Genomic DNA, 28,000 nt, shown 5'->3' with positions numbered 1-28,000 from the left:
GATTCCCAGAACCCACATGGCGGCTAACAACTGTCTGTAACTCCAGTTCCAAACAGGATTCTACACTCTCTTCTGACTTCGATGGGCATTGCGCAACATGGGTGTACTTACACACATGCAGACAATATACTCATACATGTAAAATAAAAAAAATAAAATATGGGGCTGGAGAGATGGCTCAGAGGTTAAAAACACTCGTTCTTGCAGAAGACCCAGGTTTGAATCCCAGCACCCACATGGCAGCTAACAACTGTCCGTAACTCCAGTCCCAGGGGATCAATCCAACAGCCTCTTCTGAGCTCTGCAGGCACGACATGGGTACACTTACCTACATGCAGGCAATACATGCATACATATAAAATAAATAGTAAACTTAAAAAAAACATACATACATCTAAAACTCAATAAAACAGACTAAAAAGGAAAGAAAAATTGTATCAGGGACCTTTCTAAAACTGAGCATTAGATTTGAGCTTCCTTGAGACAGAGCTTAGCACCCTTTTATTAATACTTTATCAGATAAGCCAGAGAATATACATACTAGCAAAGCTCCAAAAGAAATTTTTTTTTTTTTAAAAAAAAAAAAAAAAAAAAAAAAAAAAAAAAAAAAAAAAGGTCAGCAGCTGGCAAATGGAAACAGACTGGATTGCACTCAATATTTCTTTCACTTTGTAAAAGTTAACAACCTTACAGACATTATCATTACTGAAAATAAGGGAAAACATTCACTTCTTTTTTACTGGTTTATCCCACAGATCCTCATAAATTCCAGCTTGGTATCAGGAGTCTGTCACAGTGGTTCAGAAACAAGCCCTACTCCTTACTTTTGCTAGGAACCAGACTGGGAAGGACAGCAACCTCTGTAAAGCCCAACAGCCACCTGTGAACAGATACATGAGTAAAGTATTTACTCCTTCGTCATCTAAAAAACTTCCAAGAGTTTTTTTTGTTTGTTTGTTTTGGTTTTTTTTTTGAGACAGGGTCTCCCTGTAGTTCCAGCTGGCTTGGAACTTGCTTTGTAGACCAGGCTGGCCTTGAATGCACAGAGATCTGCCTGCCTCTGCCTCTGCCTCCCAAGCACTGGGATTAAAGGCGTGTGCCACTATGCCCAGCTTGTTTGTTTTTTGAGCCATTTTCACTATGTGAGCCTTAGCTGGCCTATAATTCCCTATGTGGACCACGTTGACTTCGAACTCACAAAGATCTGCTTGCCTCTGCCTCCCAATTGCTGGGATTAAAGGCATGCATACTAAAGGGTTTTTTTTCCGGGGGAAGTGCAGGGAGGGCTGATGAGATGGTTCAGTGGGTTAAAGTGCTTGCTGCCAAGGCTGATAACCTGAGTTTGATCTCTGGGACTCAAATGATGGAAAACCAACTCCCAAAAGTTATCCTCTGACCTCTTTATGCATGCTCAGGCACATGTACACCACTTCCTACACACGCACGCACACACACAGAGAGAAATAAATAAATGTAATTAAGATTTTTTTTTCCTTTGGTCTTTTTGAGACAGGGTCTCCCTGTAGCCCAGCTGGCCTTGAACTCACAGAGATCTGCCTGCCTCTGGTGGCACACGCCTTTAATCCCAGCACTCCAGAGACAGAGGCAGGCGGATCTGTCTCAAAAAGACCCAAAAAAATTTTTTTTAAAGTTTAAAAAACAAAACGTGTATGCATATCATATTCATATGTGCATGTAGATACACTCACCTGTGTGAGCAAGGCCAAGGTTGATGTTGGGCTGTCTTCCTCCTTCTCCTCCTAATATTTTGAGACAAGGTCTCTCAACGAATACAGAGCTTGCTATGTCAGCGAGACTAGCAAACCAGAAAGTCCCTGGGCTCCACCTAACCCTGCCCCTCAGATACATGCTGTCATATCCAGCTTTCAGGTAGGTTCTGGAGATCCAAACTCAGATCCTCATGCTTACACAGCAAGCACTTTATTCACTAAGCCATCTCTCCACCACCTAAAGTTTTAAAGAGGGGCAATACCACCTAATCTTGGAGGTATAATGTTATAAGGACTAAGACCTGGAATGGTGTTACTAAATGCAATTTAGCTCTTAGAGCAAAAAAGGAAAAATCCTTGAGGACACAAATATTATACCTGCAGAGATAAGACAGTAAGCAATATTTATGTGCAGACACCATTTCTGCTGCTTATTCCAGAAAAAAGTTAGCACACAGCTCCTTACATAATTCACATGTGTGGGAGCCTCTCCTCCCACCTCTCTTGGGATCCTTGCTGCCTCCTCATCTCTCCAGCATCTAAAGACTGGGGAGCCCAGGGCTCAGCCTTTCATCTCTTCTCTGTAAGTATTAGTTTCCTAGGTAATAAAAATGGATAGCTAGAATTGGTGAGTTCTGGATTTAAGTTAAAGCCCCACTTCAACATAAAAGGTGGAGAGAGATCAAGAGGGAAACTTAACATCAATCTCTGGCCTCCACACACAAGTGAACAGGCACACATGTTATAAAAACATAAGAAACCCCACCACTACTACCACCAAAACAAAAATGGAGCCTAAGTCAGACACAGTGTCACAGCCTGCAATCCTGGCACTCAGTAGGTAGAGATAGGAGGATCAGGAGTTTCAGGCCAGCCTGGGCTAGAACCTCTCAAAAAAAAAAAAAAAAGAAAGAAAGAAAAGCAAGACATGGTGGCACACCATTTAATCCCAATACTTGGGCAGTGGAGGCAGGAGGATCAGGAGTTCAGTCCTTCTCAGATACATAGCAAGTGCAAGGCCAGCTTGGGCTATGTGGGAAAAAAAAGTGGAGATTTTCTCCCTTTGAGTACAGGCTGGAATAAAGTAGAAATGACTTCAGAACCAAGCTCACCAAAGGTATTATGGCTTGTTGCCTGCTCATTCTCTGTGATCAATCTCTCTGGGGAAATACTTGCTCTTAGGACACAGGGATACCCTATGAAGTGGCCCAGGAGTTGGGGCCTTCTGCCAAGAGCCTTCTGAGTGAGCCATCTTGGAAGCAGCTTTTCCAGCCCCTGGTGGAAACCTTCAGATTACTGTCAGCCTTCACTACAGCCAAGGAAGAGATCCTAAGGCAGAAACACCTTGTCAATCTGCTCCAGATTTCTGATCAACAATGAATGTGTGAGATAATAAATGACTGTCATTTTAAACTAAATTTGGGGTAATTTCCTGCATAGCAAATTCACTGGCTCACTGTAAAAGCTTCCTAGATGGCAGTAATACCTTCTAAATTTAGGTTATTTTTTTTTCCCTTCCCTCAACAAAGCAGAGGATTCCTTTAAAACATAAAACAGGGCTGGTGATGGTTTAGCAGGTAAACAAACTTGCTATACTCCTGATTACTTGAGCTCAATCCCCAGAATCCAGAGTGGAAAGAGAGAAATTCCTGAAAGTTGTCCTCTGACTTCCACATGAGCACAGTAGAATACACATTGCCCCCCATGCCCTTCCCTACACAGTTAAAAAACAGAAAGCCACAAAATAGCCAGGCATGGTGGCACTTGTCTGTAATCCTAGCACTTGGGAAGCTGAGGCAGAATTGCTACAAGTTGGAGTCTTCCATGGGTTACACAGTGAATATGAAGCAGCCTGGGCTATATGTATTATATACAGAGACTCTGTCTTTTTTTAAAAAAATTAAAAGATATGTTTTATTATTTTTATGTGTATGGGTGTATTACCTGTATGTAGGTAAGTGCACCCATGTTGTACAATGCCTGTGGAGGACAGAAGAGGCTGTCGATCCCCTTGAACTGGAGTTATGGACAGTTGTTAGCTGCCATGTGGGTGCTGAGATTTGAATCTGGGGTCTTCTGCAGGAACAACCAGTGTTCTTAACCACTGAGCCATCTCTCCAGCCCCCCCAGAGAGTCTCTTATAAGATCTCTTTCTTTTCTCTCATGGTCTACACACACACACACACACACACACACATACACACACACACACACAGAGTAATGACAACCAAAGAAAGAGACACAACTGGTCAGAAGCAAAGAAGAAACTGAATTCCAATCTGATTCCAAACTCTATGCTGATTACGTTAGCTGCCTTGTAAGTCAGAACTATAGAAGCACATGACTGTGGATACTTCCTAATGGGTGTGAAATAAAGACATCCAAGCCTGCAGCTTTCTGAGAGGAAAGGAACAAAGAAAGACAGAATGTTTCTAAAGGAACATGGATAGGTGGATTAGAAGATCAGCCCCGATCTGGTTCTGGTTTTGTCATGAACTTACTCCAATTTGGGAACATCAGTTCTTTTAATAAATCTTCTCAGGACCTACTCAGGCCTGGTGATGCACGCTTGAAATCTCAGCTTCTTGGGAGGCTGAGACAGAAGTCAACCAAGTCCAGCATGGTTGACTTAGTGAGACCCTGTCTCAAAAAGAGAAGTGTTGTAATTCACTTGTAGAGCACTAGCTCTACAATTCACTTTGTAAAGCCTGGCATGCACAAAGCCCTGGGTTCGATTCTGAAGGAGAGTGCCCATCAGATCCCCTCCCTATCCTCTGAGAAAAAGCTGCCCTCTACCTGCTGGAAATCCCCTCCATTGTTCAAACCCTTTCCTGGTACATCTGTTTGTGGTTTCTATGGGAATGGTCTGGGGCAGAAGAGGAAGAACATTCTGCCCCAAGTAAGCTAGCCAATGGCTGTATAGGTTAAGGCTCTGGAAATCAGCCCTAGATTGTTCAAATCCTTTCCTGGTTATTCTGTGTATGGTTTCTATAAAAATTCCCTGCTCTGTGGTTTTTATGCTTAAAAGCCCTGTATTTTCACTGCTCGGGGTCACAGTACAGCTCCCAAGACTGTCTGTGTCCCAGCTGGTTGGCCTCAATAAAGCGCTTCTTTTTGCTGAGACTCAGTGTCTGAGTGGTCAATTCAGGGAATTTTTCAGACCCCGGACATTTTGGGGGGCTTGTCCAGGATTCCCTGCAAACCCTTGTTCTATTTTCCTGTCTTTTTCTGTCCTCCATCTGGCTCCTGGAGACTTCAGTTCTGATTCCTCCTCCCACAGTGAGTCTGTTTTGGTTTCTGTTCTGACTGTCCGGACTTCTAGAGGCTCAAGGAGAGAAACTGGATGCAGTATTGCTCTCCAAGCCTGAGGACAGGGGATGCCCCAACCCTCTATCTGAGTGGTTGACCGTTTGTGGCCTTCAGGCATTTGGCATCAACCCTAGTTGCTCCCACAGCAACCATCGAACACGCAGTGATTCCCCAATGTATAGCGCTTTCGTTCTGTGTCGTCCTGGTTTCAAGTCTTTGTTTCCTGTTTGTCTGGTTCTCATTGGTCTCTGTTTTGGATTAATCCTCTTCTTTTCCATTATGGGTCAGACTCCTTCACCTGAAGATACTCCCCTTGACCTAATTCTTTCTTATTTTAAAGATTTCCAGAAAGCAGCTGAAATCTCTGGAGATACTGTCTATTTGGGGAAATTCCAGACTCTCTCTGTTCTGTTGAATGGCCATCCTTTGATGTAGGATGGGCTTCTACTGGGATCCTTTGAGATTAACAAGCTTTCTTCTCTTCAGGCCATGATCTTTGGAAGCCCAGGACACCCGGATCAGGTTCCTTATGTCATGGCTTACTTTTACCTTTTGGACAAACCTCCCAAATGGTTGAGACCCTATTTATCTCCTTCTCCCTCAAAACCCTCCCTCTTGTCTCTGGGTCCTCAACAGACTCTTCCGTAGTCTCACCCACCTCCTGTCCTCCCCCCTTCAACTGAGAACTCTCTCTTGGATCCACCTCCTTACTCACATTCCCCAACCACTCCTCCTCCTTCCCCAGAGTCTCCTCCTTCCCCAACTTCTCCTCCTTCCCCAGTCACCCCTCCACTTCTCACCCCTCCACACACACATTCAGGACAGCCCTACAGGCCTGAGGTGACTCCTGCTGTCCTTCCCCTACATGTTATGGCCCCGCTGGATGCCTCTGGCCATAGTTTTCTTGTTTATACTCCCTTCTCAACTAGTGATCTTTATAATTGGAAATTGCAAAACCCCCCTTTCTCTGAAAAACCACAAGCCTTAATTGGGTTGTTGGAGACGATTTTTCTTACCCATCAGCCCACATGGGACGATGTCCAGCAACTCCTCCTCACTCTCTTGACTACTGAGGAACGTACCCGTATCCTCTCAGAGGCCCAGAAACAGTTGCCATCTGAGAACGGCCGATTTACTGAGGACCTGACAGAGACTGAGGATGCCTTTCCTCAACACCACCCCAGATGGGACCCCAACACCTCTGAAAGTAGGGAGGCACTCAGATTCTATTGCCAGATTCTTATGGGGGGGTCTCTGGGCTGCTGCCAAAAAGCCTACAAATTTGTCAAAAGTCAGTCAGGTTTTACAGGGATAGATGGACGCTCCAGCACAGTGTCTGGAAAGGCTTATGGAAGCTTATAGAGTCTACACTCCTATTGACCCTGAGGCACCGGAGAACCAACGAGCCATAAACATAGCCTTTGTGCTCAGTCAGCACCTGATGTCCGCAAAAAGTTGCAGAAGTTGGACGGTTTTGAAGGTAAGAGTCTCTCTGAATTGCTTGAAATAGCCCAAAAGGTTTTTAATAACCACAAGACCCAGGAGGAACGTGAGGAATGTCACAACTGAAAATTGGCTTGAGCTCTGGCACTAAGAGAAAGAGAACGCCCCCTGAGGAAATATCCTCCAGGGAAACAGAACTGGCAGACTGGACCACCTCCCAAAACTGGCCCTCTCAAGAGAGACCAATGTGCCTACTGCAAGGAGATGGGACACTGGATTCGGGGTTGCTCTCAATGTCATAAGGGAGCTCAAAAGGTACTGGAATTAAATAACTGAGGGGGTCAGGGCTCGTCTCCCCTCCCCGAGCCCCAGCTAACCCTAAAAGTGGGAGGGAGACCTATTGACTTTTTGGTTGATACTGGTGCCACCTTTTCTGTTTTAAAGAAGCCCCTTGGCCCCCTGGCCTCACAGTGGCACACCTACATTCAAGGAGTTGCAGGTAGCCACTCTTATCCTTGGACTACTCAGAGAACTGTCAATTTGGGCACAGGGCAGAGTCAATATTCCTTCATGGTTATCCCTGACTCTCCCTATCCACTGCTGGGCTGAGACTTGCTAAGTAAACACAGTGCCTCAATCCATTTTGACAAAGATAAGGTCAATGTAGAGACCACTGGATTTGTTCTCACCCTGTGAGCTGAGGATGAACACTGTCTTCATGAAGGGCCCTCTCTGGATCAATTGCCATCCCTAACTGCTAAATTGATACAGGAGATCCCTCAGGTCTGGGCCAAGGGAAACCCCCCAGGATTTGCAGCCCTCTGACCACCTGTGATGGTCTCCCTGGAAGCCACTGCTAGCTCAGTCCAGGTACAATAATACCCGATATCCTTTGAGCACGAGCCTCCAGGTGGGTTCACCTAAAAAGACTGCAGGAATCTGGCATCTTAGTCCCCTGCCAATCCCCTTGGAACACTCCCCTACTCCCCGTGAATAAACCAGGGACTAATGACTATAGACCCATGCAAGATCTGAGAAAGGTGAATAAGAGCATCATGGACATACACCCCAATGTGCTTAATCCTTACACCCTCCTGAGCTCCTTGGCCCCTGACAGGACGATTTATACTGTCCTGGATTTGAAAGACGCTTTTGTCAGTGTCCCCTTGGATAAGGGGAGCCAACCCATCTTTGCCTTTATGGCAAGCTCTTGAAGAAGGGTTCAGTGGCCAACTGACCTGGACAAGGCTTCCGCAAGGGTTTAAGAACTCTCCCACCATCTTTTATGAGGCCTTGCATGAAGACCTCTGAGGGTTCCAAACTGCCCACCCCCAAGTTTCTCTTCTACAATACATAGATGATTTGCTCCTCGCCACCTCTGACCACCCCTCTTGCCTAGAGGCTACAAAAGACTTGTTGAAGGAACTTCAATGCTTGGGGTACAAGGTGTCAGCTAAAAAGGCACAGATCTGCCAGGAGGAGGTACAGTATCTGGGGTTTCAATTGGAAGGGGGTATGCGCAGGTTCTCCTCTGCAAGGAAAAAGGCCATCCTGGACATCCCCATTCCCCGAAGTCAAAGACAAGTCAGAGAATTCCTGAGGTCAGCTGGATATTGTTGCCTATGGATACCTGGTTTTGCAGAGCTGGCCAGGCCTCTATACGAGGTAACAAGGTGGGGAACCCTCAGCATTTTCCTGGGGAGAAGAACAACAGCAGGCCTTTGACAACCTAAAATAGGCTCTCACTTCTGCACCAGCCCTAGTCCTACCTGACATCTCGAGGCTCTTCTATCTTTATGTAGATGAACGGTTTGGTATAGCAAAGAGCATACTTGCTCAAACTTTGGGCCCCTGGAAGAGACCGGTAGCCTACCTTTCAAAGAAATTAGACTCAGTAGTGGCTGGATGGCCAGCCTGTTTGAAGATCATAGCAGCCACTGCAGTCCTAGTTAAGGATGCTGATAAGCTCACCTTGGGACAGCAACTGATTGTGACCACCTCCTACGCTATTGAAGGGGTGCTGAGGGCACCACCTGATTGCTGGCTCACAAATGCAAGATTAACTCATTTCCAGTCTTTCCTGCAAGATGTGCCCTGCCTGACATATGCAGTGACCAGTGCCTTAAACCCTGCATCCCTGCTCCCTGAGACTGAGTCTGAGACAGCTATGCATCATGATTGCTCTGAACTGCTGCAGCATGTCCAGGGAAGCCGACCTGATCTCACCAACATACCATGGAAGAACCCTGACTTGGTGATGTACACAGACGGGAGTAGTTACATAAGAGATGGAGTCAGGTATGCTGGGGCGGCAGTAGTCACCCAGGAGGACATCCTATGGGCGGAAGTCCTGCCCATAGGAACATCTGCTCAAAAGGCCGAACTAATAGCCTTGATTCAGGCCCTAAGACTGGGAGAGGGTAAGACTGTCAACATTTACACTGACAGTAGATATGCTTTTGCCACTGTTCATGTACATGGAGCCATCTATCAAGAAAGAGGCCTCCTGACATCAGAAGGAAAGACTATCAAAAACAAATAAGAGATCATTGATTTGTTAAGAGTCATATGGATGCCAAAAAGGGTGGCAGTCATTCATTGCCCAGGATACCAAAAGAATAACACACCTGAGGCCTGAGGTGGATCAAGGTGGAAACCAAAAGGTGGATCAAGTTGCCAAGGAAATAACAGAAACCCCATCTGAACCTGCTCTCCTAGCCCTGCCAGATCCTACGTTACCTGAAAAGCCTTTATACACAGAAGAGGATGACAAATATTTCCAGACAATTCCAAATGGGTATGTCTCCTCAGAATGGAGACACACTTCAGATGACAAGGTCATCCTCCCCGGATGCCTGGGGGAAATGCTAGTGTGCCAGCTCCATGAAGGAACTCACATGGGGAAAGAAAAGATCAGGTTATTACTAACCAGAGGCTTCCAGTTTCCTTCCTCAACAGCTACTGTACAGGACATCACCTCCAGATGTATATGGCATGCCAGATGACTAATGCCTACCCGAAAAATGATAAATCCTCAGGAAAACGTGAAAGAGGGACTGCCCCGGAGTCCACTGAGAGGTAGATGTCACTGAGGTAAAGCTGGTACGGTTTGGATATAAATATTTACTGGTTTTTGTAGATACCTTTTCAGGATGGGTAGAAGCCTTTCCTACCAAAAAGGAAATGGCAACCACAGTTGCCAAGAAGTTGGATGAACTCATTCCCAGGTTTGGTGTGCCCTTAATGTTGGAGTCTGACAATGGACCATCATTCATCTCTCAGGTAATACTGTTAACAAAGCCCTGGGGACAGATTGGAAACTACATTGTGCATACCATCCCCAGAGTTCAGGACAGGTAGAGAGGATGAATCAGACCCTTAAGGAGACCTTGACTAAATTAACCTTAGAATCTGGCGCAGACTGGGTTACTCTCCCCCCTTTTGCCCTCCTCAGGGCTAGAAACTCCCCCTATATCCTGGGAATAACTCCTTTTGAGATTCTTTTCGGAAGACCCCCTCCCCTGGTCCCAAGATTACAGTCAGAACTTTTGGCTGAAATATCTAATCATGAAATCCTCCAGTCTACTAGGGCATTATAGGCTGTACAGAAGCACCTCCACCCCTTGATCCAGCAGGTGCATGAACTGCCTCCAGCTACTCCACATCCTTACCGACCTGAAGACATTGTCTGGATAAAACAACATCAGGAGACATTGGCCCCTCGGCAGAAAGGACCATTCACTGTGATCCTGATGACTCCCACGGCAGTAAAGGTGGACAGACTGCGCACCTGGATTCATCACTCACATGTCAAGCCTGCCCAGGTTGACCAAGAAAAATGGAAGGTCCAACCCCATCAGAAGACCCCCTAAAACTTCGACTGGTAAAATAAAGCCCATCTTCTACTGCCCCCCTATAATTATGACTCTGCTCTTCTTAACTCTACCCCTTGGGACTAATCCCCAGGGAATTTACCAACCCCAGACTTACGTTTGGAGATTATCTGATACACAACCAGGAAAAACTATTATGGAAGTAACACTTCCTAGCCCTCAGGTTGCTCCCCCATTTAAAACTGACCTATGTCCCTTATGGCCAACACTGGGCTCCCTAAAACAACTGATGGCCCACAGTGTCTATGGGGGATCAGTAGCAATAGCAATGTCAGGAACATCTGGACAAACATCCCTTCTTGCTACTGGATGCAGAGCAGGCACCATAGATGCAGAAAAGGCCTTGGGAATGGCCTTCTACTCATGCCCAGCAAACACTGGGACTGATTGTGATGATGAGGGCCGTTACTTCTGTGCCCACTGGGGATGTGAAACCTGGGCCCCAATGTTTTTTAAACAAAAAGATCCATACCTTAGTATCAGATTGGAAAAAAATAAGTCTTGCTCGGTTCCCAGGACCTGCAACCCACTTACTATAACCCTAAAGAGATGGACGTTTTTGCGGTAGACCAAAAATGGGACATGGGCTGCATGTGGGGACTAAGAGCCTATGTGTCTGGTATGGACCCTGGAACCTTATTCACAATTCAAAGATTCTCAAAAGCCAACCGCCCTCAACCCATAGGGCCTTTGGCAGAGCTTAAGCCGGATTTCCCTCCTCCCCCTTCAAGGACCTCTGGCTCATATACACCCCCAACTACAAGGCCGATATCTTTAAAAGATAAAGACTTCACCCCCCTTCTAGAAGGGGAGCCTCTTATAAATACCATAAAGTCTACTTTTCAATATTTGAATAACACACGCCCGGAGATGACCAGGGACTGTTGGCTCTGCCTAGATCCCCAACCACCCTATTATATAGGTTTTGCCCTTACTGTAGTAAAAAGAGAGTCAAAAATAGTGCCCATGAATGATACTGTCTCATGCCCCTGGGAAACCACTTTCACCCTAGGAGACCTACAGGGACAAGGGACCTGCTTCATGTCAAATGGGTATCCCTTAGCCACCTCTCCTTACCTTTAAATTTGTAATCAGTCCTATACCATGGATACCTGGCCTATAGGAAATACTCAACTACTTGCTACTCCCCGATCTACTTGGTTTGCTTGTTCCTCTGGCTTAACTCCTTGCCTACATCTGTTACTTCATGGGAAGACAAGAGTTTTGTGTCCTGGTACATGTCACGCCCCAGGTATATTACTATGGGGGAGATGCAGGTAGACATCATATGGGCTTCTCCAGGCCCCGCAGGGCAGCAACTGCTGCCATTCTAGTCCCCTTCTTGTGGGGACTTCTTGTGGGTCTGCCACCATCGGGACAGCAGCCTGGGTCACAAGTGACCAGAATTTAAAGATTTTGAGTGAACAAGTTGACAAAGATATCAGGAGACTGCATGCTACTGTGTCCTATTTAGAGCAAGAAGTAGACTCCTTAGCTGAAGTAGTCCTGCAAAATAGAAGGGACCTAGACCTACTTTTTCTTAAGGAGGGTGGACTCTGTATGGCTCTAGGAGAAGCATGTTGTTTTTATGCTATTCAGGTGTGACTAAGGACACCCTGGCTCAGGTAAAACAGAGCCTCTTAGAATGAGAAGAGCTTAGAAAAGGATCCCAGAACTGGTTCGAGTCCCCCTTCTCCTGGTCACCTTGGCTTACCACCCTTATCACTGCTCTGGCCGGTCCCCTCTTAATCCTTATAGCACTGTTAAACTTTGGACCCTGTATCTAGTCAAGTTTGTTAAACAAAGGGTTTCCGCTGTACAACTGATGGTTATGAGGGCCCATTACAATCCCCTAGGTGACACATATGAGTCAATGAGGGCCAATTAACAACCCCCTAGATGACACATGAATCAATGGTTTGATTCAAGATTTCCAAAAACAAAAGGGGGGAATGAAGGAGAGTGCCCCTCAGACCCCCCACCCCCCATCCTCTGAGAACAAGCTGCCCTCCACCTGACTCTGGAAATCCCCTCCATTGTTAAAACCCTTTCCTGGTACATCTGTTTATGGTTTCTAGGGGAATGGTCTGGGGCAGAAGATGAAGAACAGTCTGCCCTAGGTAAGCTAGCCAATGGCTGTATAGGTTAAGGCTCTGGAAATCAGGCCTAGATTGTTCAAATCCTTTCCTGGTCATTCTGTGTATGGTTTCTATAGAAATCCCCTGCTCTGTGGTTTTTAATGCTTAAATGCCCTGTGTTTTCACTGCTCACGTCACAGTACAGCTCCTGAGACTGTGTCCCCAGCAGGTTGGCCTCAATAAAGCGTTTCTTTTTACTGAGACTCAGTGTCGGAGTGGTCAGTTCAGGGAATTTTTCAGACCTTGAACAATTCCCAGTACACATTCACAAAAAGACCCTTTTAGTAAAATGTGAATTATAACTCTGGCCTCCATGACTCCAGAGCTGATGAATAAATAGCTATCTGATGACGTTATCAGGTGTGTGGGGGCACATTCCAGCCCCACTCCTTCTGGAACTCAGGCATTACTTTGATCTAAGTGCCTGTTTCTTCATGCATAAAATGTGACCATATAGAACCCATGTCATAAGTGATGCGTGGATTAAATAGGTCTTTACATATAATGCATTTGGTAGAGCCTGCCATTTGTGACTCAGCAAACATTAACTACTGTTATCATCATCATGGGATACAGAGATGAAAAGGGCAAGACACGATTTCTAACAAACAAGCTCAGAATGTGAAGGAGGACAAAACAGTGACTTCGGGCAGGGAGCGCAAAAACTAAGAAGCAAGAGTAGCTGAGCCTGGAGAAAACCAAGAAGTGGTCTTTGAGTTGGCTCCTGAAGAATCAGAGTTCTAAGGACTGGGCAGCCAGCTGGGGCTAGACTCTGGGGCAGATCTTGTGCAAAAGAGCAGCAGCCTCCAGACGTCCAGCGCGAGAGCCTCAGGGAAAGCAGCGACTTATCTCGCAGCCCCGGGTTCTAGTCGTGGACACCAAGACCTGAAGTTCTTTCTGCACCTACTCCAGCCAAGAGCGGTGGCTGCAGCAGGTCGCAGAGGCAGGCCGGCCCGGAGCCTTAGGTCCCAGCCCCTCCTTGGCCTTCGGCTTCTGGGGAAATGGGAAGCCGCTGCAAGGGAGAACCCTCAGGCACCCTGGCGGCGCACCCCGGGCCGTTAAGCTGGGCACCTCCCCCAGCCCTGGCCCCAACCCCACCTCACCACTTTCATCTTCCCGGGACTCCAGGAGCGCTCCGCGGCGACAGGTCGGCGACAGTCGCCCAACAGGGGCAGCCCTCAGTCTTGCCCCCGCCCCCTAGACTCCCGCCCTTTGCCAGGGCCCGCCCCACCAGCCACACGACCCTGACCACGAGTGTAGGGTCTCTCGCCATGTTGGATACGGGCAGACAACTTACTAGAGAGCCTGAAAAGGGAAAGGGGGTTATATTGAGACTCACGACCCCTCTCCAGAAATAGAGACCGTCAAAGTCTCTGAATTCTAAGCAAGGGACGTTCTGAGAGGAGAAAATACACTTGTCCTCAATCTTCCTCCTTCGGCTTCAGAGGTAGATAATGCGCACGCGCAAACCCACGGCTCTAGGCACGCCTGCGCACTGTTTTGCTTGCGGTCCACAACAATAACAACTACGAGGAAAAGGGTTCGGTTGTCAAGTCCGGTTGAAACTTTTAGGGCAATTAAGTACCGGGTTTTTGCACCTTCCGATTCCGAGCCTCCAAGGAGCCTCAGGCGACTCAGCTTCCACAACAAAATTACTTAGTGTCGTTTGGAGCACTCAGTACTCTACATGCCTTTGCACAGCGTTACTTTGCCTGAATGGTTTAAATGTGACTGAAGTGTGCAGTTTGTCCAATTTTCTGCGCAAGAATGGTGACCTCTAGATGACTGTTTCCTCTCTACCAACCAGGCGTTATTCTCATAGTACAGTGTGCATAGATTATTGACACATTTTCATAAGAGTTGAAATTCCATTTGGTTCTGGGTGATTTTCTTAATTTTCTGCGCAAGAATGGTGACCTCTAGATGACTGTTTCCTCTCTACCAACCAGGCGTTATTCTCATAGTACAGTGTGCATAGATTATTGACACATTTTCATAAGAGTTGAAATTCCATTTGGTTCTGGGTGATTTTTTTTTTTTTTTTTTTTTTTTTTTTTTTTTTTTTTTTTTTTGTGTGTTTTTCACTATGTAGCTCTAGCTGGCCTGGAGCTCGCTATGTAGACCAGAATGGCCTGGAACTCAGAGAGATCAGCCTGTCCCTGCCTCCTGAGTGCTGGGATTAAAGGCGTTTGCCACCATACCCTGCAAAGTCTGGTTTTAGTACAGACAGAAAACAAAAATCAAAGGTAAGGAACTTCTAAAATGTATATATTTAGATTCGGTACCCGAAGACAATACACCAAAGGTGATCTGCATGGTGGCAAATACCCTAGATGATTCTGATGCACTACAGGCACAATGGACATTACCTGAGACTGAGCTTCTTGATGGTACAGGCTGGCCATCTCTGACTCTAGCATCCAGTACAAGGCCTGATACAAAGCTGGTACACAGCCAGGCCTGATGGCTGACACCTTTAATCCTAGCACTCAGGAGGAAGAGGCAGACAGATCTCTGTGAGTTCCAGGCATCCTGTTCTATATAGTAAGACTATTTTTTTTAAATATTATTATTTTTATTTTATGTGTATGAGTGTATTGCCTGCATGTATGTGAGTACACCCGTGTCGTGCGGAGATCAGAAGAGGGCTTCGGATTCCCCTGGAGCTGGAGTTAAGGACGGTTCACAGCCGCCATGTGGATGCTGGGAATCAAACCCGGGTCCTCTGCAAGACCTCTGCAGTGCTCTTAACCGCTGAGCCATCTCTCCAGCCCAGTAAGACTCTATTTTAAACAAACAACCAAAAAAACTCCAGATGCCCAGCAAGTGTTGAGTGAACTAATGGGTAGATGGGCGAATACAAGTCTTCCATTCCACAAATGGGAATCTGAGAAAGGAGCATTTTTTTAAGAGCCTCACAACTTTTTTTTTACTTTATGTGTATGAGTGTATTGCCTACATGTAGGTAAGTGCACCCGTGTTGTGCAATGCCCTCAGAGGTCAGAAGAGGCTGTCAGATCCCCTGGAACTGGAGTTACAGACAGTTGTTAGCTGCCATGTGGGTGCTGGGGTTCGAACCCTGGTCTTCCACAAGAGCAACCAGTGATCTTAACCACTGAGCAATCTCTCCAGCTCCCATGCCTCACAACTTTTTATGTGAGTGCTACTGAACGAAGATCTTTATGCTTGCACAGCAAGCACTTGAACCCACTGAGCCAACTCCTCAGCCCCCTTACATACAAACTTTTAAAAATATTATTTTTATTTTATGTGTATGAATGTATTGCCTGCAAGTATGTAAGTGCACCTGTGTTGCACAATGCCCATGGAGGTTAGAAAAGGGCAATTCCCCTGGAACTGGAGTTACAGATGGTTGTTAGCCATCAAGTGGGTGTTGGGAATCTAACCAGGGTCCTCTGCAAGAGCAACCAGTGCTCTTAACCACTGAACCATCTCTCCAGCCCTCATATGAACTTTTTAATAGCTATTTTTATTATATAATTTTAAAATCCTTATTTATTTTATGTGTATGTGTGCTTTGCTTGCATGTATGAAAGTGCACCATGTGCATACAATGCTGGTAGAGGCCAGAAGAGGGCATTGAATCCCCTGGAACTGTTACAGACAGTTGTTACCTGACATTTGGGTGCTGGAAACTGAACCCAGGTCCTCTGCAAGAGCAGCCAGTGTGCTTAACTGCTGAGTCATCTCTCCAGCCCTATTTTTAATTATATTTTTTAAAGATCTTTTTATTTAAACATTAAAAAATATGGAGCTGGAGAGATGGCTCAACGGTTAAGAACACTGGTTGTTCTTGCAGAAGACCCAGGTTTGAATCCTAGCACCCACATAGCAGCTAGCAACTGTCCGTAACTCCAGTTCCAGGGGATTCAACAGCCTCTTCTGACCTCCACCGGCATTGCACAACACCGGTGCACTTACCTACATGCAGGCAATACACACATACACCTAAAATAAAAATAATAAAGATAATAAATAAAATTTTTTAAAAATTAAAAATATTTTCAAAAAATATTTTTATTATTTTTTTTATGTGTATGAGTGTATTGCCTGCTTGTATGTGAGTGCCCCCATGTCATGCAATGCCTTGGAGATTAGAAGAGGGCTTCGGATTCCCCTGGAACTGGAGTTAGGATGGTTCATGGCCGCCATGTGGGTGCTGGGAATCAAACCTGGGTCCTCTGCAAGAGCAGTCAGTTCTCTTAACCGCTGAGCCATCTCTCCAACCCCTAAAAATATTTATTATATATAGGTATGAGTATATTACCCACATGTATGTTAAGTGCACCCATGTCATGCACTATGCCTGTGGAGGTCAGAAGAGGGCGTTGAATTCCCCAGAACTAGAGTTAAAGACAGTTGTTAGCTGCCATGTGGCTGCTGGGAATTGAACCTGGATCCTCTGCAAGGTAGCCAGTGCTTTTAATCACTGAGCCATCTCTCCAGTCCCTATTTTAAAATTTTTAAATATTATTTATGTGTGTGGAGGGCAGAAGAAGGCATTGGATCCCTTGGGACTGGAGCTTAAAGGTTGTTGTGAATAGCCCACATAGCTGCTGGGACCTAAATTCTGGTCTTCTGAAAAAGCAGCAAGTGCTCTTAACAACTGAGCCATCTCTTAAGCCCTGATTTATTACATATTTAGTGTGTGTGTGTATGAGTGTGTGTACACCTGTGCCATGCATGTGGAGTTCAGAGGACAACTTGAGGGTGTAGGTTCTCTCTACCATGTGGATTCGAGAGATCCAACTTGGGTCAACTTGGTGGCAAATCCCTTTTCCCAGTAAGTTATCTTGCTGACCCTTTAATGACTACTTTGAGGGGGAGAAAGTGGAGAAAAATTGAGTGTTTTTGAAAAACAAGCTGTCTAGAGAGGAAAGAAGAAACATCTCCAGGCCCTGGAGAAAAAGATGTCAAAAATGAGTGGTGAGGAATCACTCCAGGGAAATAATCCCATAGCAAGTCCCGTGTGGGAATATTCTGTGCTACAATATTTAGAACAGAGGAAAACAAAGCAACCTAAATGATAAACATACCCAACTTTCCTGCCTCCAGGCCTTTGCACATATTTTGCCACCTACCTAGACAACTTCTCTCCCTCTTCCCTTTTCCCTGAGTCCTTGGCTTATGTGGTACTTCTTTTTAGATCTCACTAGGATCCCTTAACATGCTATCTAATGTAAAACTTGGGCAGACAAGATGGGTAAAAGCGCTTGCTGAGTTGGATCCCTGGAACCCACAGTAGAAGGAGAACTGAGTCCCAAAAGTTGCCTTCTGGCTCCCACATGAACACTGAAGCACTTCTTGTGCCCTCAATGATGCATACTAATAATCAATCAAAAATTTTTGAAAAATAAAACTTACCCTATCATCATAGTTCTATGTTTCTTTCATAGCATTTTTCCCTTATTTTATTTACTTACCTATTATTTTCACACTTCTGCCCTCTGAAATTTAAGCTTCATGAAGTTAGGAGACTGAATTATTCTGAGCACTTAGCATATAGACTGACAGGTGCTAAATCAGTATCCATTGGATGAATGAGTCGAGTAAGCCTTCATGCTACAAAAGTTATTGAGATAAAAATCTCTGGGTAAAGCCAGATGTGGTGGTGCACAACTTTAATCCCAGCACTCAGGAGGCAGAGACAGGCAGATCATTTGAGGTCATCTTGGTCTATATAGAAAATTCCAGGCTAGACAAGACTATATAGTGATACCCTGTCTCAAAAAAAAAAAAAAAATCCATCAGCTGGAGCTAGGGATGTGGCTCAGTTGGTAGCGTGCTTGCCTTGCATGCATGAAGCCCTGGGCTTGATAAAAACTTGGCATGGTGGCACAGACCCGTAATCCTAGCACTTGAAAGATAGAGATGAGAAAATCAGAAGGTCAAAGTCATCCTTGGCAACATAGAGAGTTTTGAGGTTAACCTGAGCTACAAGAGATCCTGTCTCAAAAATGAGAAACAAAACAAAATAAAAAAATCCATCAGCAAACTGACAACATGTTTTAGAGAGTAGATACTGGTTTCAGATTACCGAAACATTTCAGTAATGAAGTGAATGAAGTAAGAAATCAAAACCAAACAGTAATCTTTGTAAAGAAGGATTCATTCATGCCAGAATTCATTTATCCATTTATCAGCAAACATTTATTGAACATTTGCTGTACTCTTGTATGAAATGATAACACAATGTGTTAACAAAGTTGAAATTGTATTAAAAAATAATAAAGTGGCCAGGTGTGGTGGCACATGCCTGTAGTCCCAGCACTTGGGAGGCAGAAGCAGGCAGATCTCTGTGAGTTCAAGGCCAGCCTGGTCTACATAGTGAGTTCCAGGACAGCTGGGGCTACAAGGAGACCCTGTCTCAAAAAGACAAAAATAATAATAATAATAATAATAATAAAGTGGTATCACTGGGAATTGCCTGGGTCAAAGCAGGAAGTGGAGAGCCTACCGTGGAAAAACGAGTGACATTTTTCTCTAAAGGTTCTCTGGGCACACAGAGGGTATGTAAGCCTTCAAACATCCTGCTAAGTACCAGGAACATTTGGGACAACAAAAAGATACTTATAGTTTTGGGGTGTCCAAGAGTATATGGGAAAAGACTAAAGACTAAGCCAGATTGTGAATAGAGTCTCAGAAGCCAGACTAGAGCGAAGGTCTCAAAGGAAGGAGTAGAGAGAGGAGACGAGAGGAGGGAGAGAAATCGATCAGTTAAAATTAACCCCCAGCACTAGGGAGACAGAGGCAGGCAGATGTCTGTAAGTTGGATTCCCCTGGAACTGGAGTTACAGATGGTCGTTAGTCGCCATGTGGGTGCTAGGAATCAAACCTGAGTCCTATTCAAGAACAGCCAGTCTCTTAACTGCTGATCCATCTCTCCAGCCCCCACTGTTTTATGTTTTTCTTGCCCCATGCCAAGAGGCAGCCTAAACTAACTGACTGACTTTTCTTTCTGTAAATTATAAATGTGAAATTTAAAATGAGGTGCTATATTACAAAGTTCTTTAAAAAAAAAAAAAAAACTCGCCAGGCATGGTGGCGCAAGCCTATAGTCCCAGCACTTGGGAGGCAGAAGCAGGCAGATCTCTGTGAGTTCAAGGCCAGCCTGGTCTACAGAGCGAGTTTCAGGACAGCTGGGGCTACAGGGAGACCCTGCTTCAAAAAGCCAAAAACAAAACAAAACAAAACAAAACAAAAAAAACTCATCAAGGCAGATTTTACTTTTGCAAAAGGGTTTCTTGAGCGGTCAGTCAGATCTAGCAAGTACACACAGGACCTAGAAGCTTGGTGGGCTTTTATCCCTAATGCAAGAGAACTGTGTCTTTTCCCCATCAGCTGGGGTCTGACCTTACAGTTGTTCTTGGTTAACTATTTTAAAAGAATAAGTGCAAAGGGAGAAAAGCTCGACCACCCCAGATCATCAGACTGAGGAATGTGTCAGGGCCTTTCCTTAAACAAAAGTCTTACAGAGTATGGTGGGATTAAAAGATTAAAATTCCTTGTCATAAACCAAATTCCAAGTTTTACAGGGTTTGAAAGAAAAGATTAATATTTCTTACAAATCCCTCCTCTTTTTAAACATTCTTTTCTTCAAACTCATTAAGGAATTGGTTCTCTTTCTGTTATATTTTGGAATAAGAAACTGTTATAGGGAGGGGACATTCATTTGGAAAGAGCTTGACTCAATACGCCTGAGCTAGGTCTCTACCACATGGTGTAATACAGGATCAGGACACCCATTATGATTACCAAGGAAGTTAACATAGAGCCCATACGAACTCTTTATTTTCCAAACCATTCTTCCAGGAGGTCAGAGAGTTCCCAGATTTTTAGTTCTTTATTAAGTGCCTTAAGGCCTTGGAGTTACATTTGGAGCTGTGTTATTGGGGATGATATAAAACCTTGTTCTCTTAGCATAAACCTCATCTTTTTCGGCCCAAATCATGTCTAATCCTAACTTATTCTCCCAAGACACTTTGTAGAGCTGAATGGGGACATAAGGCATGACAGTCAAGGTACCCCTCCAGTAAGCCTATCTAAAAGGCTCCAAAAGTACATCAGTGGCTTTATTTGTATAACTGCAGGATAAAGGCAGGGAAGGAAGCCTTTAACTGATGACTAGAAAGAGATGTGAGGGAGGAAAAAAGGCAGGTGTCCTAAAGCCCCAGCTGGCCTGGAACTTGCTATGTAGATTAGGCTGGCCTTGAACTCAAAGATATTCATCTGCCTCTGCCTCCCAAGTGCTGGGATGAAAGGTGTGCACTACCACACCCAGTAGATTCAGGAGAATTTGATGGACTCACAAGAGCATCCATCCATTGGATTCTGCCTTGTTTTTCTTTTGGCTTCCAAGGCTGGACTCCAGGGTACCCTTTCAGGTACTTAGATAATTGTTGGAGTGGCTAGAATCACAGTATGGGACTTTATATGTTCTGAGGTAAACATTATAGAAAACATAAGACAAAAAATTTTTTTTTAAACTTTAGAGATTTTAATTTTTTTTTGTCTTTTTGAGACAGGGTCTCCCTGTAGCCCCAGCTGTCCTAGAACTAACTATGTAGACCAGGCTGGCCTTGAACTCACAGAGATCCTCCTGCCTCTGCCTCCCAAGTGCTGGGACTAAAGGCGTGCGCCACCACACCTGGCCTAGAGATTTTATTTTAGAGAATGGTTTATCGTTTTGATTTACTGTACATTTGCATTAGTCTGTGTTAGTGGCTTTCCTCATGCTATGACAAAATAGAACATCCAATTAGCTGTTTTTACTATAGATATCTTTGTATCATGAGATAAATAATAAAAACCTCTGTTGGAAATAGTTTATATGCATTTTTCCAGGTGAGTCTTCTCATCTGTGATAGGAACAGAGTGACAAGAGACAGAACATTCTATTTTAAGAGGTCACCTGGTATTTCTAAACTTGATGAAGCCATGGGTACGTGGCAGTGAGTACCCATGATCAAGCAGGATCAGGCTGACGGGAGTATCTGCCTTTACCAGTATCAAACCTGAGATCCTCCCTGGCTCTACTTGAGGTGACCAGATGCATGAAAACTTATACCCACAATTTGTTAGCTTATGTCTAATAATGGAGACAGACAACCTAAAAGACTTGCTCTGTGCACAGAGTTGCCTAGTCTTCATGGTGTTTTCTTGGGCCCTTCACCTACATTGCCACGAGACTTTCCCATCAGGTTCATTACCAATCCAGGAAGTTCCAAATGCCTAAGCCTTGGAGTTACCACAAAGCAGTGGGACATGTCTCCACATAGTTAGGGTTCTGAACTTCTTTTTAGATGGAATCAGAATCCAGATCTAGGTTCCTAAATTGTTAGAGATAAAATCCAAGGTCCAAGGACCCCATCAATACCACACAGAGAACATACAGACAAAGCAAAAGTAACTTGACATGGCCAGATTATACTTTTGCAAAAGGGTGCCTTATATGGTCAGTCAGATCCAGCAAGTGCACCTATCATGAAGTTCTTAAACTTCATATTCATGACTTCTAGGTTTCTTGGGAGTATTTTGCTTTGATTTTTAATTACATTGATTGATTAATTGACTGACCAACTGGTAACTATCAGGTTGTATTCCGTGGGTGCCTGCACTTAACATACGTGCACACATACACACATATTTAAAAAGAAACCCACAAACCAGGACTGATGATGAACCTGGAGGTGAGCAGAGGTGGTGGAACTGCTCTTGCCACATCCTGTGTGGGGACAGCCCAGGCCCTATACCCTAGGAAAAGTATAAGTGGAGGTTTAAGAACTCTGGGCCCCTCCTCCTGGCCAGCCTCTAACCTGTGGTCTGATCAATCAATCATTGCTATGGGAAGAGCCCTGGATTCAGAGTCAGGGGGTGGGTTGAGTCCTGGTATCATCATCATTATAGCTATGTGATCTCATGCTTGTCACTTAAATTCTCTGAGATTCAAAATTTTAATTTATGAAACAAAGGCAATATTAACAGTGCAATTAAAAAATTTAGGCATGCCGGGCGTGGTGGTGCACGCCTTTAATCCCAGCACTTGGGAGGCAGAGGCAGGCAGATCTCTGTGAGTTCAAGGCCAGCCTGGTCTAAATAGTGAGTTCCAGGACAGCTGGGGCTACAGGGAGACCCTGTCTCAAAAACACCGAAAAAATAAAAATAAAAAAAAATAAAATTTAGGCATGAGCCACCATGCCTCTAATCCTAGCACTTGGGAGGCAGAAGCAGGCAACTCTCCTTGAGATAGAAGCCAACCAGGTCTACATAGTGAATTTCAGACAAGTTAGGGCTACAGGGAGACCCTGTTTCAAAAAAAAGAAAAATCTTTGCGGGCATGGTGGCCCATCCTTTAATTCCAACACTTCAGGAGGCAGAGGCAGGTGGATCCCTGTGAGTTCTAGGCCTGCCTGGTCTACATAGTGAATTCCAGCTGGGGATACAGGGAAACCCTGTCTCAAAAAGGCAAAAAAAAATACAGAGAACCTACTGTATGTGTCATGAAAAGAAAGGGTTTATGTTTTTGTTTTTTGGGGTTTTTTAAAAATTATTTTTATGTGTATGTATGTATTGCCTGAATGTAGTCGGACAGTTGTTAGCTGCCATGTGGGTGTTGGGATTCGAACCCAGGTCTTCTGCAGACACAGCCAGTATTCTTAACTACTGAGCCATCTCTCCAGCCCCTGGCAGAATACACCTTTAATCCCAGTACTTAGAGGCAGATGCAAGTAGATCTCTATGAGATAGATGTTAGCCTGGTCTACATAGTGAGTTCTAGGCCAGGTAGACAAGAGGTCTACATAGTGAGTTCCAGACTAGCCAGGGTTACATAGTGAGACCCAGTGTCAAAAGATAAATAAACAGACAAGAAGCCGGTTAATCTATGTGAGTTCAACCAGCCTGGTCTACATAGTGAGTTCCAGGACAGCTGGGGCTACAGGAAGACCCTGTCTCACAAAGACCAAAAAAAAAAAAAAGATGTTTTTACATATATAAACACACTTACTTTATATAAGCACTTTGGGAAACAGCTATTTTTTTGGTGTGTGTACATGGTGTATGCACATATTCATGTGGGTGTATGCCTATGCACATTTATGTAAGTGCATATGGAGGACAAAGGTTGACATTGTTCATGTTTGCAAGGCCACACATGATGTGGTTCTGACACTATCTGATGTGATCTCCTGCCACTCCCTGGCTTACTCTGCAAAGCAGTTTTCCTGGTTTCTCATTTGTGCCCAGCACATTCCTACCTCGGAGCCTTTGTATTTGCTGCTCCCTCCATCTGGAATGATCCCCTCCCAGATCTCAGTATGGCTCATTCCCACACTATATCTAGGTCTCTGCTAAAATGTCACTCCACCTTAGTGAGGTATTCGTCACTAAAATAGATATTTCTTATTGTTTGGTTTTCTACACAGAACTTAGAAACCTCTCAAATTTTGTACTTGTCTCTTCCATCAGAATGTGAAAATAAACTTCTGTGACTTGTCTATTGTCATAAGCCAGTGCTCAGATCTGAGACCTCCCATAGGATAGGCCCTCACTAGATGCCTATTGGATAATTAGGCAAACAAATGAATGAATGCCCAAAGCTGCTCAGTTGGCAAGAGGCAGAGCTGGGATACAAACTGTGTTATTCAAGCTCTGAGTCTGTCTCTCAGCTACCGTGCTATTCGGGACTGACTGACAGAGATCTCAGGAGGTTGAGAGAGTAGAAGGCATAAGGAACATCTTTGAAACTTAAGTGCTTGAAAAAAGCCAGGGATTCTTCTTTGCGCTTTGTTCACCTAGTAATCCTTTGGCTGACTGAGTTTATAAGGATGTTTTGTGAGGTGACAATGAGATAATGGACAGGGAAATGTTTAAAGACGTTAAAGGCTCTACATAGTGGAAGAGCCTGTAAAGATTATTTCCATGCCAGTGGCTTCCCAAGGCTCCCATCCTCTACCTTAAGTTTGGCATTAATATTGCTGACAGGAATGGGGGAGGAAAGGAGCCACAGGGGAACCAGAGACTCTGTGTCCCAGTAATTAAACATGTCAGGACTGAAGCATAGCCAGCAGCAGCATCTGGTTGCAATTACCAGAGGGGACCAAAGTGATTAGTCACCTTTACAGTGAGAGCCAGGCAGGAACGCTGGGCTCTTCCCTGGAGAGGGCCTTCCATCCAAGTTCATAGTCTTTTTCCCTGCTCCTACTCAATTCCTGGGAGTTTCTTGGTCCTCATACAATAGCCCCTGTCTGAGACTCATCCATGTCCCCAAAGTTCTAGGCCATTAAGTGAGACCTTGGCTGAAAGTCAGAATTCCCCTAATGTCCCCCACCACCTTATCACTTTTATTCACATTCTGGAGTAGGGTTTGTGGTATAAAATGGTGAAAAGGGAGAGCAAGATGGCTCAGTGGGTAAGGGCTCCTGCCACCAACCTGTTGACCTGCATTCCATCCCCAGGATCCATATTATGGAAGGACAGAACCAACTTCCACCAGTTGTTCTCAGGTCTCTAGGCACCCTCAAAACACTACATGCATATAAATAAATAAAAATAATTTTTTAAATGTTGAGCTGGGCATGGTAGCACACACATTTAATCCCAGAACCCAAGAGGCAGAGGCAGGTGAATCTCTGTGAGTTTCAGGTCATCTGGGACTACTGGGAGATCCAGCCTCAAAAATAAACAAACAAACAAAAAGTTGAAAAAAGACTGGGTGTGGTGGTACACACCTGTAATCCTGGTACTCTGGGAATAGAGGCAGGAAGATTAAGAATTCAAGTTTATCCTTGGCAATTTATGAGTTTGAACTCAACCTGGACTACATGGGATTCTTTCTCAAAAAAGCAAAACAAAACAAAACAAACAGATGAACAAAAAAAAAATTAAAAAGAAGTAGAAAACTAAACTGCAACTGTAGCTTGGACTGGTGAGATGGCTCAGTGGGTAAAGGCACCTGCCTTGAAAGCCTGATGACCTGAGTTCAATCCCAAGAACCCAAGTAAAAATGGAAGATAGGAACCGAATCCTTAAAGTTGTTTTCTGATCTCCACATGTGTGTGTGGAGGTGCCCCTGTACCCATGCATGCACATACACAATAATAAGAGTAAGGTTGGGCCTAGAGGGATTAGGAGCACTTACTGCTCTTCTAGAGGACCTTCTAGAGGTTTATTTCCCAGAACCCATATAGTGGCTGACATTTGTCTGTAACTTCAGTTCCAGGTGATCAGACACCCTCTTCGGCCTCTGTGGTACTGCATGCACAGTGTACTTACATACATGCAAGCCAAACACTCATACATATAAAATAAAAATAAATCTTTTCAAAAATTAAAAAATATTGATGCTGGAGAGATGGCTTAGAGGTTAACAACACTGGCTGCTCTTGCAGAGGACCTGGGTTTGGTTCTCAGCACCCATGTGGTGGCTAACAATCACCCATAACTCCAGTTCCAGGGGATCTGATGCCCTCTTCTGACTTCTACAGGCATTGCATGACATGGGTGTATTTACATACATGCAGGCAATACACTCATACACATAAAATAAAACCAATGAATAAATTTTTTTTTGTCTTTTTGAGACAGGGTCTCCTTGTAGCCCCAGCTGTCCTGGAACTCATTATGTAGACCAGGCTGGCCTTGAACTCACAAAGATCCGCCTGCCTCTGGCTCCCAAGTGCTGGGATTAAAGGCGTGTGCCACCATGCCCGGTATAAAATATTTTTTAAAAATTTTAAAAAATATTGGTGCTAGAGAAATGGTTCAGCAGTTAAGAGCACTCGCGGCTCTTCCAGAGGACCTGAGTGGTCTACATAAGGAGCGCCAGGCCAGCCAGGGCTATATAGTCAGGCCCTATCTAAAAAAACAAACCAAAAGCTGGGTGTGTTGGTACATGCCTTTAATCCCAGCACTCTGGAGGCAGAGGCAGGCAGATCTCAGTGAGATTGAAGCCAGCCAGGTCTATATGGTGAGTTCTAAGCCGTTGGGGATACAGGGAGACCCTGTCTCAAAAAGACAAAAAATAAAACAAACAAAAAAATCAAACCAAAACAAAAAAAAAAAGTAATTTATCCATTTCAAATGTTGACTTATTTATCTGTAAAATGGGTGGTGGAGACTAAGAGAATCTTCACCAAATCCTTGTTAAGAGTTGGGGTGTGGGGGCTGGAGAGATGGCTCAGCAGTTGAGAACACTGACTGTTCTTGCAGAGGACCTGGGTTAGGTTCCCAGCACCCACATGGCAGCTATGAACTGTCCTTAACACCAGTTCCAGGGGAATCCAAAGCCCTCTTCTGACCTCCACAGCAATGCACAGCACAGGTGCACTCACATACATGCAGGCAATACACTCATACACATAAAATAAAGATAATAAAAAAATTTTTTTTAAATAAGAAGAGTGGGGGTGTGGAAGTGTAGGAGAATAGAGGGGTGGGAATGTCCAGAGGTCAACAGGACAACTTGTGGGAGTTGGTTCTCTCCTTCTACCATGTGGGTTCTGGGGCTAGAACTCAGGTTGTCAGACTTGGCAGAGGATGTCAGTTCTCACTTTCTACCTTACTGTGGGTTCTGGGGATCAAACTCAAGTCATCAGGCTTGGCAGCAGGTGCCTTTGTCCATTGAACCATCTCTCTAGCCCTTTTGTCAGGTTTTTAATAATTTACTCCACTGAAACCCACAAAAGCCCTGTGTGAGATAATTATTGTCAGTACCCTGCTCAGAGTTTCAGAAAAAGTTAAGAGATGTATAAAACAGCGGAACCACTATTCAAAAGCAGGTTTGTCTGCAAAAAGCAGGTTTGTCTAGAGAGGCCTTGCTCCTTATCAAACCATGTACTAATGCCTGCATTGACTTGTGCATGCTTAATTTATTCACTAGATGCAGCTTTAAAAAATACCTAGTAAGTAGCAAGACAGATTCCCTCTCTTTAAGGAACTCAAACCAGTAAGGTATGTTGAAAATGATGGTTTCTTTGACTCAGAAAGACAAATAGTATGTTTTCTTTCATATAGGGAATCTAGATTTTTTTAAGTTTTTTTTAAAAAAAGTTATTATTTTTATTTTATGTGTATGAGTGTATTGCCTGCATGTATTTAAGTGCATCTGTGTCCTGCAATGCCCAAGGAGGTCAGAAGAGGGCGTCAGAGCCCCTGGAACTGGAGTTACAGATGGTTGTGAGCCACCATGTGGGTGCTGGGAACCGAACCTGGGTCCTCTGCAAGTGCTCTTAACTGCTGAGCCATCTCTCCAATCTTGGAATCTAGATTTTCATATATGACATAAAAGTAGAAGGGGAACTAGGAGCTATTTGGGAGAGGAAAGGAACTGACAGGAGAGAAGTGGGAACAAGAAGGTAACGGGAGGGAGGAAAGACAAATATCACATTTTCTTTCACGTGCAGAATTAATATTTTTTCAAGAATTATTTTTATTATTTTTATTTTATTTGTCTGTGGGAGTGAATGTC

The 28,000-nt window shown here is 44.5% G+C and overlaps 1 protein-coding gene across 4 annotated transcripts in view; it reads right to left on the bottom strand.

Annotated features, from left to right (window-relative positions):
* The window catches only part of Cep250 (centrosomal protein 250), a 68,068-nt gene extending 54,336 nt beyond the window's left edge, over positions 1 to 13,732 (bottom strand). For 2 of the 4 annotated variants that reach the window (XM_029567207.1, XM_029567210.1), the window contains exon 1: positions 13,617 to 13,732. The gene's annotated coding sequence lies outside the window, so the exon portion shown is untranslated. Of the gene's footprint in view, positions 1 to 824; positions 881 to 13,611 lie in introns of all 4 variants that reach the window. The other 2 variants (XM_029567208.1, XM_029567209.1) reach the window with 2 other exon arrangements.
* Between the last annotated feature and the right edge of the window lie 14,268 nt (positions 13,733 to 28,000).

Source organism: Nannospalax galili, unplaced genomic scaffold, assembly GCF_000622305.1.
Source record: "Nannospalax galili isolate Female #2095 unplaced genomic scaffold, S.galili_v1.0 scaffold221, whole genome shotgun sequence".
In the NCBI taxonomy this organism is placed as follows: domain Eukaryota; kingdom Metazoa; phylum Chordata; class Mammalia; order Rodentia; family Spalacidae; genus Nannospalax; species Nannospalax galili.
This window is presented reverse-complemented; position numbering and strand designations above follow the sequence as displayed.